The 14,630-nt window shown below is 39.9% G+C and overlaps 1 protein-coding gene across 1 annotated transcript in view; it reads left to right on the top strand.

Annotated features, from left to right (window-relative positions):
- Nucleotides 1-14,630, top strand: part of LOC103356735 (coiled-coil domain-containing protein 85A) — a 53,526-nt gene that overhangs the window by 18,159 nt on the left and 20,737 nt on the right. The gene's annotated exons all lie outside the window — the stretch shown is intronic.

The raw sequence follows: 14,630 nt of genomic DNA, 5'->3' as shown, positions 1-14,630 counted from the left end.
TGTGAAGAAGAACATGTGATCATTTTAACTCACACACTGTCGAAAAGAAGTCACATGAAAACGAACATCAGGATTACTCAAGGATGAACGGATTAGATTTTGGTGAAAGTATAACATCATATAATACACTTTTGACTATAACTCAAGAATTCACACACTAATTATGACAACATTCCATACAAATGTCAAATGGGCTTAAATAATGACATCATGACTTTTTAAATCGAAAAAAGTCAAAGATCAACTCTGGACAGACATGGATGCAAACTGCAACTTGCCTCTTTGGGACATGTATACCACCACAGCACGATGATTTAAACCTTTGCCTTATCTTTATTTTAGTAGTCATGAGCCATGAAAATAAAGAAATAAATAAAATCCTATCGAAGTTTGACAAGATTGTGACAGATTTATCTATCAACTCATTTTCATCGGCAGTACCTGACCAGGTATACACAGAACAATCACTAAAAGGTAACTCTTATGTAGAGTATGTCAGAACTATGCTTTGTAGTTCTGTTGCACTCGTTGATTTAGGAGCACCACCTCGGTTTACTGAGGAATTATTTTGAATGAAATCTTAGAGACTTTATAGCTCTGATTAAATTGACCTCAGTTCCCACAAAAAGAAAGACACGAAACCGTGAACTGCTCTAAATAAGAAAAGTTTATTCTATTCTACTGTTATAATACACGTGAACCATAAACAATGAAATCGGAGTGTGTGTAGTGGACGTGTTATCAGCTTATCCAGTCAAATAATGAGGACTATAGTGAGAGCAGGATGGTTAATAAACGATCTGGTAGTGATTAATAATTTGTTTTATGATCGCTAAGCGTGTGAGCTGTTAAATAGTTACACCACTAACCTGATCAGGAGCAGATCGAGAGGTTGGCTTTGCCTACTTTGTGCAGCGCTGATGGAACGGAGTCTCCTTTGACTGGAACAGTTGTTTTATGAACCGGCACTTTCTCCACAACAAATCCAGGCTGTCTCCCTCTGAAGCGTCGTGAAGTTACGAGTTCTGCCGTGGAGCCCTCAGAAACACAGTGTTGGAGGCCCGTCAGCAGACTCCCAGCACTGGCACACAGTGATGAATCTGTCAGTAGACAGCCAGCGTCCAGCGTGCGGGGTTGTGTGCTCCTCAGGTTGATGAATAAAGTGATTTTACTATTAACGGTGGCTCTCGTTGTGCTTTTAGCCACGTTTGGTGTTAGCTAAAACACACACACAATTGAAAGGTTTTGGAAAACTGAGAGCAAAGACGCAGTGTAATTGATCTGTTACAAAAATGTAATTTCTACTGATTCTTGTCAGTTTGGTCTGACAGAATCAAGTGTGTAAATTAGACTTAAATGAACATGAGCACTATCTTAATAAAACCAGGTCAAAACTAAAACTAAGAACTACAAAAATGAAAATATATAGAAAGTCGAAAGAAAAACATGGACAAAGAAATGGAACGAGAGAGTAAGAAACAAAGGAAAACGATGGAGAAGACAAGAAGAAGCAAGCGGGGGGAGTGAGAGCAGAGGGGCAAGAGGAAAGAGGCAAGAGGGACTGGACAAAAGAAGTTTCCTACTTTTATTGTCCTCGGTCACAGGGGACATGTATTGACAGCGTGGAGAGGATTTTGCCGCGACTTCTGGTAACTTAACCCGCCTCTCTTTGTTAGGAAGAGGAGAGAAGGCGGCATTTCTTAACTTAAATTAGGAAAATGTACTATACACATGAACGCGATAAATCCGTCTCTCACCATGAGCCATGAACATGAAATAACAGAACAGTGACTTGCATCATGAAGAATAGCCTAGGCTATGCAACAAAAACAAGAATGTGATATAAACTGTTGCATATGAGGAATGTGTGTCAGCATATGGAAACTTAGCACCTGGGATGAGGCATTGATTCCCACATGACTGATTATACCTGTGATTAAACATCGGTGGTAACATGAGTTTTAATGGTGATGTAGTTCCGACCTCACCGGACCATTTACTGCCGCTCCCCGACAGAAGCATGACTATTTCTGTAAAAAGTTATCTTGGTCCTCATACCACCTACAGATGTGATTTTTGGATAGGTGATACAAAGACTTCTGATTGAGATCAATGAAGTTATAAACACACCAAACAGATATTGGTTATTTAGCCTGTGTGCATATAAAGATATACAGATTCTCTCATTGGTATGTAGCCCCAGTTTTACGACTGATCCTTCTCAGCTTCCCCCCCTCTGCTTGCTGGAGGAGAGTATCCATAGAAAGAAGAAGCAGGACTGTTTACACCTCAATGAGAGTCACTGTGTCTTTGAAGTTGTTGTTTCCAAAGTGTTAGTGTCCCATTTGTTGTTTCATGCCTCTGCAGGAGGCATAAGCATCCATGCTGTAAAAAAATGTATGCATCACCATTTTTCCAGTGGAGTACCAACAGCGAAGTTGATCCCAACAGGCTTCTGCTGTAATTCTCTTTTGTGACATTAATGGTGGTTCTTCCTGAGAACGAGGAGGTTTCCCCGTTCTGCACAGTGTCCAAGGTGGCAGTTTTATGATGGGAGTAGATCCAGAATTTTAACAAAAACAACACTTGTTACCTGGTGTGTCCCCTTGCTTGGCATTCCAGAGAAAGTCAAGCAGTGTCTGCTACACTTACATGAACGTAACATTTAAACTAACCAGCCAGGAGTTTCTCATCGTATCCTACGGTCTTGCAAGTCTGTGGTCGTTGCCTGCATTTGCATGATGTCAGAGCAAGTAGGGTTCAAGTCAGTCCATGACTCTGCATACACAGAGAAAGGGTNCAAGATGTCAACCAGGAAGTAGCAAAACCCTGGCTTCATTTTCTCAGTGCAGAAACCAACGGGTGACGTCACGGTAGCTACGTCCATCTTTTATACAATCTATGCTCCCAACCTTCCCTTTTTTTTTGGTACAGCATAGCATTCAACCTTGCATGCTAAAGAGTTGTGTTTTTGCATAACTCTAGTTTTGTTTTGGTGTAAAGATTGACAGTGATTTGACACTTAGTATTTGCAAAGTATTTAAACTTGAAAATACCATTTTTTTTTCCCCCTGAGGTTGTCTGATACCACTGCTAACCTGGGTACAGGCTAAACACCTCACATGGTGAACATTTGCTTATTGATAGATACTACAATATAGCAGTGTTCCCTAAATCCATCACATGTAGGCTCAGGTAGATGCTGCACAGTCAGTTGCAGAGAAACCTCGAATCTTAGTTTACTTACTGCTGCACAGTACCTCAGAAAGGTGTGTGACCGAAAATTAGTTTGAAAAGAGTGGAATCAGGCATTTTAATATCAGCTTTACCCAAGTTTAAACTCGGTAATTTCATCAACATTGGCCGTTTTCTGTATGCTCAGACTTGTAAATGTCAATATCGTAGTGGATCATGTTCATTTAATTGCGAGAAGTCAAATCCTGATCGTTGTTAATTTGTTTTCGTTTATTTTGCAGCCCGAGCACGGCCATTTTGATTGAATGCAGCACTTTTTCTTCTTACAGGCTCAATCAGTGTCTCGCTGCCAGCGCCTGCTCTCTTCCCATCAGGTGTGTTTGAGTCAGACCTCTTCTTGTCCACCAGCCTCCGCTTCTCTCTCCTCATTTTGTTTTCGAAGTAATCCGCTGTAGCCCACATCTTTAGAACACAATTATTGCTTAATGGATTGTTCAGTGAGTCACACAGGAGGAGAGTGAGTAAGTCAGTGATGTAAAAAAAAGTAGTATTTGCAACCGTAATGGCTGACACAGTAGCTTCCGTGCCAGCCGGAGAAGCACCAAATCAGCCAAGGTCATCATGCACTCGTGTGAAGAAGAACATGTGATCATTTTAACTCACACACTGTCAAAAAGCAGTCACATGAAAACGAACATCAGGATTACTCAAGGATGAACTGATTAGATTTTGGTGAAAGTATAACGTCATATAATACACTTTTGACCATAACCAAGAACTTTTGACCAAGAACTTCAGTACACTACAGATTTTCTCACTGGTATGCAGCCCCAGTTTTACGACTGATCCTTATCAGCTTCCCCCCCTCTGCTTGCTGGGGGAGAGTATCCATAGAAAGAAAAAGCAGGACTGTTCACACCTCAATGAGAGTCACTATGCCTTTGAAGTTGTTTCCAAAGTGTTAGTGTCCCATTTGTTGTTTCATGCCTCTGCAGGAGGTATGAGCGTCCATGCCGTAAGAAAATATATGCGTCACCATTTTTCCAGTGGAGTACCAACAGCGAAGTTGATCCCAACAGGCTCCTTCTCTTTTGTGACATTCATGGTGGTTCTTCCTGAGAACGAGGGGGTTTCCCTGTTCTGTACAGTGTCCAAGGTGGCAGTTTTATGATGGGAGTAGATCCAGAATTTTAACAAAAACAACGCTTGTTACCTGGTGTGCCCCCTTACTTGCCATTTAAGAAAGTCAAGCGGTGTCTGCTTACACTTACATGAACATAACATTTAAAGTAATCAGCCAAGAGTTTCTCATCATATCCTAAAGTCTTGCAAGTCTGTGGTCGTTGCCTGCATTTGCATGATGTCAGAGCAAGTAGGGTTCAAGTCAGTCCATGACTCTGCATACACAGAGAAAGGGTTCAAATGTGGTCAGATCTGTAGCTGTGCAGCAGTAGCATTCACATGGGATCCCAGCTGTCTAATCTTTAAGCATTGAAATGGAAATGAATCCTGCATCTGTAACAGCACAAGCACAGCAGCTCTATAAACAAAGCCATAATGAGAGGGTCATCTGTGTACTGTCAGTCACTCAACTGCAATGTATGAACTAAAGAAATCATTCACCAGTCATGGTTTACTATTAACATTAAAGACACACATTAGATTCCAGTTTGACGCTAAAGCAGCACAAGTTCACGTTATGCACTGGTGCACACACACACACACACTGAAAATCACACCCATTTCAGTCTGGGGAAGACAAATTCAATTAGACCAGCACTGGCTAAATGGGCTTATCTGAACAGTACAAGCTTGTTACATGAGGCCCTTAAGCCCTGTGTGTGTCTGTCCATGCGTGTGTGTGTGTGTGCATCAGTGCATAACATGAACTTGTGCTGCTTTGGTGTCAAATTGGAATGTAATGTGTGTCCCCCAGAGATCCTGACAGTAGGATGGAGGGATGAAGCTGGCAGTGCAGCTCTGTGTTCGTCCATCTGCACGCGAACATTTTCCAATCTATGCTCACTCATCCTCCCTCCTTCTGCCATTTCCTCTCCTTCTCTATAAATCAGCTCCTTTTCTTTTTATTCCCTGTAACTCTCATTATGAAGGTCCAGCTTCTGACTTTCTGAATACCCCCTTTCCATCTGTTTGGCAGCTGGCCAACTCGTAAGTTTTAAATTAAGATTTCTTGTTATGTGCTACTACCCTGTTATACAATCCAGCAGGCTGTACTGCAATCATATAAAGTATATGTGCAGTCTGTGGATTTTATGTTCCAAAAATCATGTATGACATGTTTAGTGGTTTCACGCTGCACTGCAGTTCCCAGTTTTGTTACATTAGTCTTTTTCTGAAACTGTAGGTCCAGACAGTGTTATGAATGAGGCTTTACCTTGGGGCAGAAAAGTGCTCTAGTTAACCTATTTGACCTTGGCAAACACAGTTAGCTGTGGCTTTGGATGGGAAGCCAGTGAGGGATCATAACCTTGTTGTTGCACTAGGAATTCTTGCTGGTTGGGTTTACTCTCGTCTCAGAACTGAGACCCGACCTGGTGCCTGAGTTGGACCAGGTCCAACTTGTACTCTTGTCTATTTGGGTCGGGTAGGGGCATGTTTTACTGCCGTTGTTCCAGGACTGTAGGTCAATATGTTCAGTGCCTAATGGATCCGAGTGCATGGTATCACGTTGTTTCATTTTACAGTAGCTCTTATTGTTGGTGAATAAGTTTAAATGGTTATATGCATTTGTATTTAAAAGCTTAATATGGACAAAGTCTTTCATTTTGTACGACTTCACATTGGCTCTTAGAGCATCATTTTTATGATATTGCTGCTCTTGCCCACTGTGACTGCATATTAACCCCATAAGTCCCAGGCCTTTACTAATTTTTGTTATTTTTCACCTGAAAAAACACCTAAATTCAGTCACTAACCTTGAGCTTTTGGATAAGGGGCACCTGGTATACAGCATAATAAGTCTGTGTTTCCATCACAGGGACTGAGTGTGATCTGAAAAACTAAAGGAAAAACTGACATTGTTGCCTCCTCCTTTACAAAAAGATCAATGAAAAGTATAGTTTTCTAACAATGAGTCAGTGACACAGGTGTTATTGAGCCTTTTCCAAAGATAATCAACTGCAACTCAACTAAATTTGATGCAACAGAACTAAAGCACAACTGTGGCTGTGATCCTCCTGGACTCAGAATTAACTGATAGTACATTATGCTGCTGCGGATGTTTTTATTCTCTCCCTGGGTGTGTTTGGATCGACCGCATTGATCATTCATGGATCTGTCTGAGTCAGGTCTGGCTGTGCTTGGCTCTGCCTCCATCTCTTTCCTAAAAATGATGGATGAACTTGAGATGTGTTCCAAAAGTTTTCCCTGTTAACACCGTGGGTGGTGGAACTGAGGGGACGCTGCGTCATAAAAGTGCATGGAGGTAATTGTGATATAATATTTAAACTAAGAATATCTCTTCAGAACCTTTTTTTTACAAAAAAAATGAAGGAAATGCCTCAAATGTTCTTAAATCATTTTTGCTCATGCTCCTTAATGAGGCATCATGTTAGCATAGTGGATGAAGGGTACACCACTTTTTGGTAATATTTCTGTATAAAGCTCTTTGTAACACAGTCCTATATAAAGAAAGCTGTAGTTATTATTACGATTATGATGCTTAAAAACAACCCTGACTGTACCTTGGATGGATCATTGAGAAAGCAGGTCCCTGGGCCTCAGTATTATAGATCCCCAACAATGAATGCAAGAGTGTTTTTTGTTTTAAAAAAATTGTTTTGAGTCTCTTTGTGGTCTTTTGTATCCCTTTGTGGCCACTTTGTTTCTTTCTGTGAATATTTTGAATATTTCTTGTATTGTTTTTGCATCTCTTCATGGTCATTTTGTATCTCTTTTTGTTGGTGTCTTTCTGTATCCATCTTTTGGCTTTCTGGGAACCTTTGGTTTCTCTTTATGGTAACTTTGTGTCTTTCTGTGATCATTTTGAGTCTTCTTGCACACACCTTGCATCTGTTTAGTAATTTAGCATCTATCTGTGATCATTTGAGTGTTTTTTGTTTTTTTATCCATGTTGTATACCTCAATGGTCTTTTAATGTATTTCTGTAAACATTGTGTGTCTCTGTATGTTCATTTTGTGTCTTTCTGTGATCATTTTGAGACTTTGTGTATCAATGTTTTATGATCATGAAATGATGTGGAATTTATTTAGCTTTAACCTTCACTCCCACCATTGTTCAATACTTATTCTAAGTCTTGCCTTTTCTGGACACCTCTCTTATTTATTTTTTGCCATCAACACAGTTTCCAAGACACTGCAATAGGTTTCTGAGAAGTCCCTGATTTCTGTGAATATTTGTTGAAAAAGTTGTGCTTATGAAAGCCTAGTTCTCCAAAGCATGACAGCATTAGATTTTTGGTCTTTTTCTGCCAGTGTTACTGGTTTGATTCCCATAAAGCTGTGTAGCTATTAGTCCAAAAGCAGGTGAAGTGAGATCACCCAGAGGTTCTGATTTATTTGGAAATGTTGGTTATTGCACTACATCCTCCTATCTAAAATTACAGCAGAATGGCTTAGAGGATTTGCGGCTCTTACATCACACCCGGCCAGTATCAGTTTGACAGGCGATTTAGGAAATGAGAAAGGCCTCTTTTGTCATCATTAATCTGTTAATGGAACAAGAGTTTAACACACTGAATCCTCTATGATGGCCTATTTTGATTACCTTTACTGCTAAGAGTAAAGTCCCACACAAATGAGCTGTTTCCATTCACACGTAAAACATGCAATTTCACTAAATGTTGTTCAAAAGTCCTGGATATGTATTCTGTGTGTTACATGTGTGTGTAAGAGTGCATACAGCAACAGATGGCCTGAATGCATGTTTGCGTTGTTTCCTACATTGTGTGTTACTGTGTGTGTGTGTGTGTGTGTGTGTGTGTCCCATAAATGCTAAAGGAGCAAGTGAAAACACAGCAGTTTTTGTTGGGCTCAGCTGGCCTAAGCTCACATTACTGTGCATAGGCGGAAAGTATCTTCATAGCGAGTTCTCAGTACACACACACACACACACACACACACACACACACACACACACCCATCTAGTTACTGTCAAGGGAGCACGTAATATATTACACTGCTGCTTCTATTAATAAACATAAGCCACATACTTGTGGATACCTGCAGCTTTTGGACTGTCACGAAAATAAATGTGAGCACAAGCGCATGCAGAGATGCTCTGACCACCTAAACTATTTAAGCAGATCTTGGGGGTGCTTAAAATGTCACATGTAACGTATTAGCATCGCTGAGTAATTTCCATATTAGGTTGGGAGTTATTAGCATAAACAGCTGGGCAGCTATCGTAATAAGGGAGGGAGGTGGGAGTGTTTGTGCAGGCTGCCTCGTTAAGCTTTAAAGGGTCAGTTCACACAGCTCACAGAGGAGGGGAGTTTGTAGTTACAGTTTATAGGAGCATAAACTCTTTTTTTAATTTTTATTTCACAAAGCAAACCTATTGTGCAGGGATATGCCACTATTTAAGCCTACTGATAGGCCAGGGGTGGTATATGAGAAACAGGCACTTACATTCCTTCATTTAGTCACTACTAATCCTAAACTAGTCACTAGTACACCTTGGCTAGTCACTGGCTTCCATGGGCTAAAGATTAGCATTCTAGAAGAAGAATAGTTGTCACTAGTATTCCTTGTGTAGACACTAACATTCCCTGGTTAACTATTAGTATTCATAGACCAGTTATTAGTGTTGCTGGGCTAGTGACTACTACTTCTTGGCTAGACAATAGCATTACTAGCCTAATGACTAGCAATGCTAGATCAGTCCCTAGTATTCCTTAGCTAGCAACTAGTATTCCTAGATCAGTCATTGGTATCCCTTGGCTAGTGACTAGTATTCCAAGGGTAATCAGTAGCATCACTCGGCTAATGACTAGCATTCTTAGACTAGTCCCTAGTATTCCTTTTGCTAGCAATTAGTGTTCCTAAACGAGCCACTAGTATTCTTCAGCTAGTTGCTAGCATTCATAGAATATTTGCCGTTATACCTCGACTAGGAACTAGCATTTCTAGACAAGTCACTAGCATCCTCAGGCTCGCAACTGGTGTACTAAAGTCACTTTCTTTGGCTAGTAATTAGCATCCTTGGCTAGCAACCACCATTCCTAGGTTATTGACTAGCATAGTAGTAATGGTGGTAATTCAAAATGGTGCATCATATAGTCTGTGCAGCGCTGTCTCGTCTAAAAAATACATGGAAAATGCAGGAAAAGTAATAAACAATGAACCTATCATTGCCCTTTTTAATAAAATTCTTACATCAAGAATACTGGCTGACATATTTCTGTTGGATTTTTTTACTCTCTAATATCTGCTTCTGACCCAAAAATCCAGTGGCAGTCTCGACTGTAAATGAAAAATACTTTATTTATCGCAGAAGGGAAATTCAATAGAGTAAATAAATAGTAATAAATAAATAATAAATAAATAGTAAACACACTTAATATCAGTGGAGGTGCCTAATTTTTTGACTCAACTTCGCAGGTTTCTGTCTAGTTACTTCTGAAACCATACATTTTGGGCACTATGTGTTAAAAAGGCTATATCTCAGATTCTTTATATATTTATGTAAACTTCAAATTAAATTCAAGACTTGGCTCTTTAATGTAATATTCACTACTTTCCTTCAAACTGAGCAAAGAACAAAGCATGTGTAGCTTACAGCCTGGATGGTATGCTTTTTCGTAGCATGTTAATACAGTGGATAGCACATTCATGGGGCTTTGTTCTCTGTATTCAGTGTCCCTAAATCTGAGAAAATGCCAAGACACATATCTGATACAAGAGGTTCCATATTTCTCATTATTGTCCATTCTTGCAAAGACATTGAGGCAGATGTTTTCATTAATGTGACTAGAGCCTTCAGTGCACAACAGCCTGTCTTTGAAACAGGCAGTTTGTTGTTTCTCTGCTTTGGTTTTCATCACTGCTAAGCTATATGTTCCGTGTAGTATATTTATAAGAAGGACATGGTCTCAAAATGATGGGAACATAGGTGTATAAACCCCTACTGTTGGTCACAAAATAATAATCATAAGAAAAACCCTACATATTACTGATACAATGATTCTGTTGCTGATGTTCCTCTGATGTGTTTCTGCCTCTGCATCAGGGTTTAGCTGTATGATGAGTAACCATCATTAAGGCTTTAGTGGGTTGAAGAATATAGATCACAATGCTAAATCCCTTAATAATCAAATAATTCTAATTCACCAGCAATGGGATTTAATTTAAGTGCCTCTGAGAGAGCAGGTCCCCCTGCCATCATAAAAGTGATTGCTCTAAATCATGTTGTAATGACAGACATGGACTATGTCCTTTAGAAAATGATGGCTCACACAAAGCACTGGCTAAATGTGGCTATCTTTTACTATCCAACATAAAACAACATTGTTATGTCTCATTCAGGGGTTGGGTCCTGTGAAGTCCAGAATAGACTGTTTACAGACAGGCGAACAAAGCGTGTCTTCATTCAAAGACTTTACAAAATGTAGCCTACTTAACTTTATTTATTTATATAGCACATTTAAACACAACCAAGCCTAGAAATAGAGACTTGTTTTGTCTGACTTTGGAGAATACATCCTTACTGTAAAAATAGTTTTGCTAAGCACCGAGGTGTTTCCAACCCTGAAAAGGTGGAAATAGAATGTGACCACATGGTATTTCCAAAGGTAGGTATTGTAAATCTAAAGTTATTCGTACATTGTTACTGGAAAATATGAGTTACATTGATGTATTTCCCATTTCTCCTTTAGACTGCTGACAGTCCATCAGCTGTTGAAGTTAACATTCAGAAGTATAACATACTAGTGTTTTTGTTGGGATGTTGTAAGGTGTTCAAGATGCTGCATTGTGCCGTTGTTAATTGTGATGTGTAAATGTGAATGAAGAGCTCTAATGTTGTTTGATGTCTTTTTTATTTTCAGTCCCCACATCTTTCAGGTTGGGCTATTTTTGTGCTGATATCATTAATGTGGACCTTGAGTTAGGTTCTGTGAAAGTCCCACTCCTTCACCAATCCTAGAGAATGTAGCCCCTGTAGTGGGAAACTGCTTGTATGTTGGGAAACATTCTAGACTCCATCCCTGCCCTGTCAACCATGTGCTGAGCACACTACTACGGTAAATGTGACCTTGTATAACACCTTATGACCTCAGGAGTTCTGCAAAGCCCTTCACAGTGTATCATTGGGTACCTGTCATAGAGAACAACTTTGACTTCAGTGTCTTGTCCAATTCACAGGTCAGAGGTTGAACTGCTAAGTTTGCAATTAGTGGACAACCCGTTCTAATATCTGAGCTTACATAATGGGACAGATATAGATTCCACTTTGGGGCAATGAGTTCATAGAGCGAAGTACTAATGTGGTAAAATGGCTTCACCCTAAGACTACCCAGAATAGTGGTACTGGTGATCCATAACATTATATCTCCCCAGTTTTCCATCAGGATGTCTGACTTTGTTTCTATGTTCTTTGCAGTAACAATCTATGGCAGGACAAACCAAACAATGGTCTACTGCTAATTAAAGTCTTTACAAAACACTGAAGGGGGTGGAATCATAGACTGTATTGAAATGATGGAGGTAGCTTTCAGGTCTAACAAGTGAAGGTATCATGTGTAGCCTGGTGAAGTTAACCCTGCACAGGACACAGAAATAGATTTTGGGGTTCTTTATTCTGAACAAATTAATTGGAGGTTGCTCAATGGATAAAATAAATAAATCATTAACAAAAGAAATTGTAACATTTAACAAAGCCAGAAGGTAGTCCTCAAAATTCAATATATGATAGCTCGTTTATTGTATCCTTGTCCTGTAGCACAGACCAGCTGCACTTTAAACCAAACTGTGCAAGCTACTATACATTTCTGGTGTTACTTCCTGTACACTCAAAAAAGTCCTCTAAATACAACTACACTGGCACAAAAGTTTATCTGATATTGAAAGGCTATATAAGAAACAAGAAAAAACAATCTAAAAATAACTGTAGTCGCTTCCTCCCTTTATAGCAGAGCACACAAACATATTATTAGCATCTCCGACATTCACATATTCTGTATGGAACGTTACAGGTACGAATGTAATTACACACAGTATAAGTTTCCTACCGATAACACCTGCTTTCACAACACCTGATTTAATGGAGCAGCTCATAACAGTTTTCAAGTTTCTAACGACATTAAATCAGTACAATCTTTGTCGTCAACAAAACCGCAACACATACATTCATCAAACCTTTACAAATTCATGTCACTGAATACTTCATATAAACAACACACACCAATGGTTTATTTACCTTAGACAACCGGAGATAACGAAGCTGGTCAAATCGTGCCCTTACGAAGTAGAGAGAACTTCCTCATTCTCGTTGTCTATCGTGTAGAGCCCCAAAATCTTGCGTTGTCACAGGGGGTTACCCCAAAACAGGATTGCCCTCTGGTGGCGTTTAGTGTAAGCTGCATTTAATTTTCCACCCGGTTAACCTGCTTTTTCTCTAACAGCCAACTGGGGCAGCTCAACTGGTTGCAAAAAGAAGTCTGAGTTTATGAGAAAATGGCCCTACTACTCACTTGATCTGTTCGATCAGTAAACATTTCCTAATGAGTGTATGGTATCAACTGGTAGTTTCAAGTCACCTTCAATACAGCATGAAGTCTATTTTGAAAGATTTGGTCCCATTTAGAGTAAAATCAACAAAAACGCAGGATGCATTTTAAGACCAGGCTACCTGTGATTAGCAGTTTGCTACATTATTGATGTCTGAAGTGTCTTTGAGTTCTCAGAGAGATCCACCCCTCGCTTGTTACTTCTGGTTTTGTAAGCGTAACACAGCAGCAGGGAAATATCTAAGTTGGGGCTTTAAACCAGTCGTCTACAAACCAATGGATGACGTCACAGTTACTCCATCCATCTTTTATATACAGTCTGTAGGTGGAAGTACCCGTGCATAAGGGTTCATGTGATACTGCAAAGTGGTCATGTCAGAAGACTATTGCTCTTAAATAAACAGCTCCTGTTTATTCACACAAATACTACTTTGAATTAGCTAATGCTTAGGATTAAAAAGTCTATCAGAGAATGGCAGTATTTCAGCCATTAAGCTACTACAAAGCTTTTAATATGAAAGATCTGAACAGGAGGTCTTAGTTGTCACTGACGGTAGTTGAACAGTGATACAAAACAAGATAACAGTTTATTTCTTTGACAATGAAACTCAGGCATAATTTAAACATGAAGGCACTGAAGATGCACCAACAGTCAAACATGTTGAAACATATATGTAAGACTGTTTTAGGTAAAGGCCTGGTTCTCTCTGCAGAAGATGTAAACAAAGGCCCCAACCACCACTGAAAGATTACACTGTGTTTTTCATGATTATTTATAGCAGCATCCGAAACTGTAACTAAACAGCAGATGACGTGATGTTCAAAGACATCCAATTACTTTCGGGGAACTTTGCTAAATAAATAAAGCAACAAGACTCTCTTTGCTTCAGGAGCTTTAGTACTGCCATTAAAGTGTGTGAAGGCAAGTGTCTGAATCAAAGCAATTAAGTTCCAGCTGTGATAACTGGGAATGCTGGCATGGAATATGAGTTTTGTGTGCTGTAAAGGAGAACGTTGATGTTGAACTCATATTACAACTAATAACTCTGTTTCTAGCCTTCTTGCAGTATGTTGGTTTCATAATTTGACAGAAAATTTGCTGCTGCGATGATGACATTTCCACAGCATGAAAATTACATCTGATGTCTTCTCATCTCCACCATGTGGGTGTGTGTTCCATCATCTAGCAGTGGTCTGTCAGGATGAAGGTCCAGCAGGGCCGAATGAAGGGAGAGTTCACTGGCTGTTAGCCCAGTCTGGATTCCCTGTTGTGGGGCAGACGAATTGGAATGGACATTTATGACCCTCAATGCTAGCTAAGCCCTTACAATCTGTTCCCCAAACCAGAGACAACTGGTATGGTTGTGTGTGGACGGAAATCAAATTTGTTTTTTTGTGTGTCTGTGTGTGTGCGCGCAGAAATATGAGCCTGTGTGTTTTGCACCAACGGATCTGTCGTCCAACTCCACCACCGGAGACTTTTAGATTGAATCGAACTAGAGTGTGGGACGACTAACAATGTGTGTGATGCATGCTGACAGGCTGACGCAGGCAGTGCGTGCATTGAAAGAACAGTGAGTATTTACCTTGTTGATTTGTCATAAAAGCTCTGTGCCAAGCTGAAGGTCGCAGTGTCTTTCACAATTATTGTGAGTCAGTGTGGGTGAAGCGTACATATCAATACCCTCCTTCCTTTTCGACAGCATGTGTGTTTTACCTCTCCTTCAC

The sequence above is a fragment of the Stegastes partitus genome, unplaced genomic scaffold (genome assembly GCF_000690725.1).
Source record: "Stegastes partitus isolate 25-593 unplaced genomic scaffold, Stegastes_partitus-1.0.2 Scaffold217, whole genome shotgun sequence".
NCBI classification, from domain to species: domain Eukaryota; kingdom Metazoa; phylum Chordata; class Actinopteri; family Pomacentridae; genus Stegastes; species Stegastes partitus.
The sequence above is the reverse complement of the archived record's forward strand: the minus strand, read 5'-3'. Positions and strand labels throughout refer to the sequence as shown.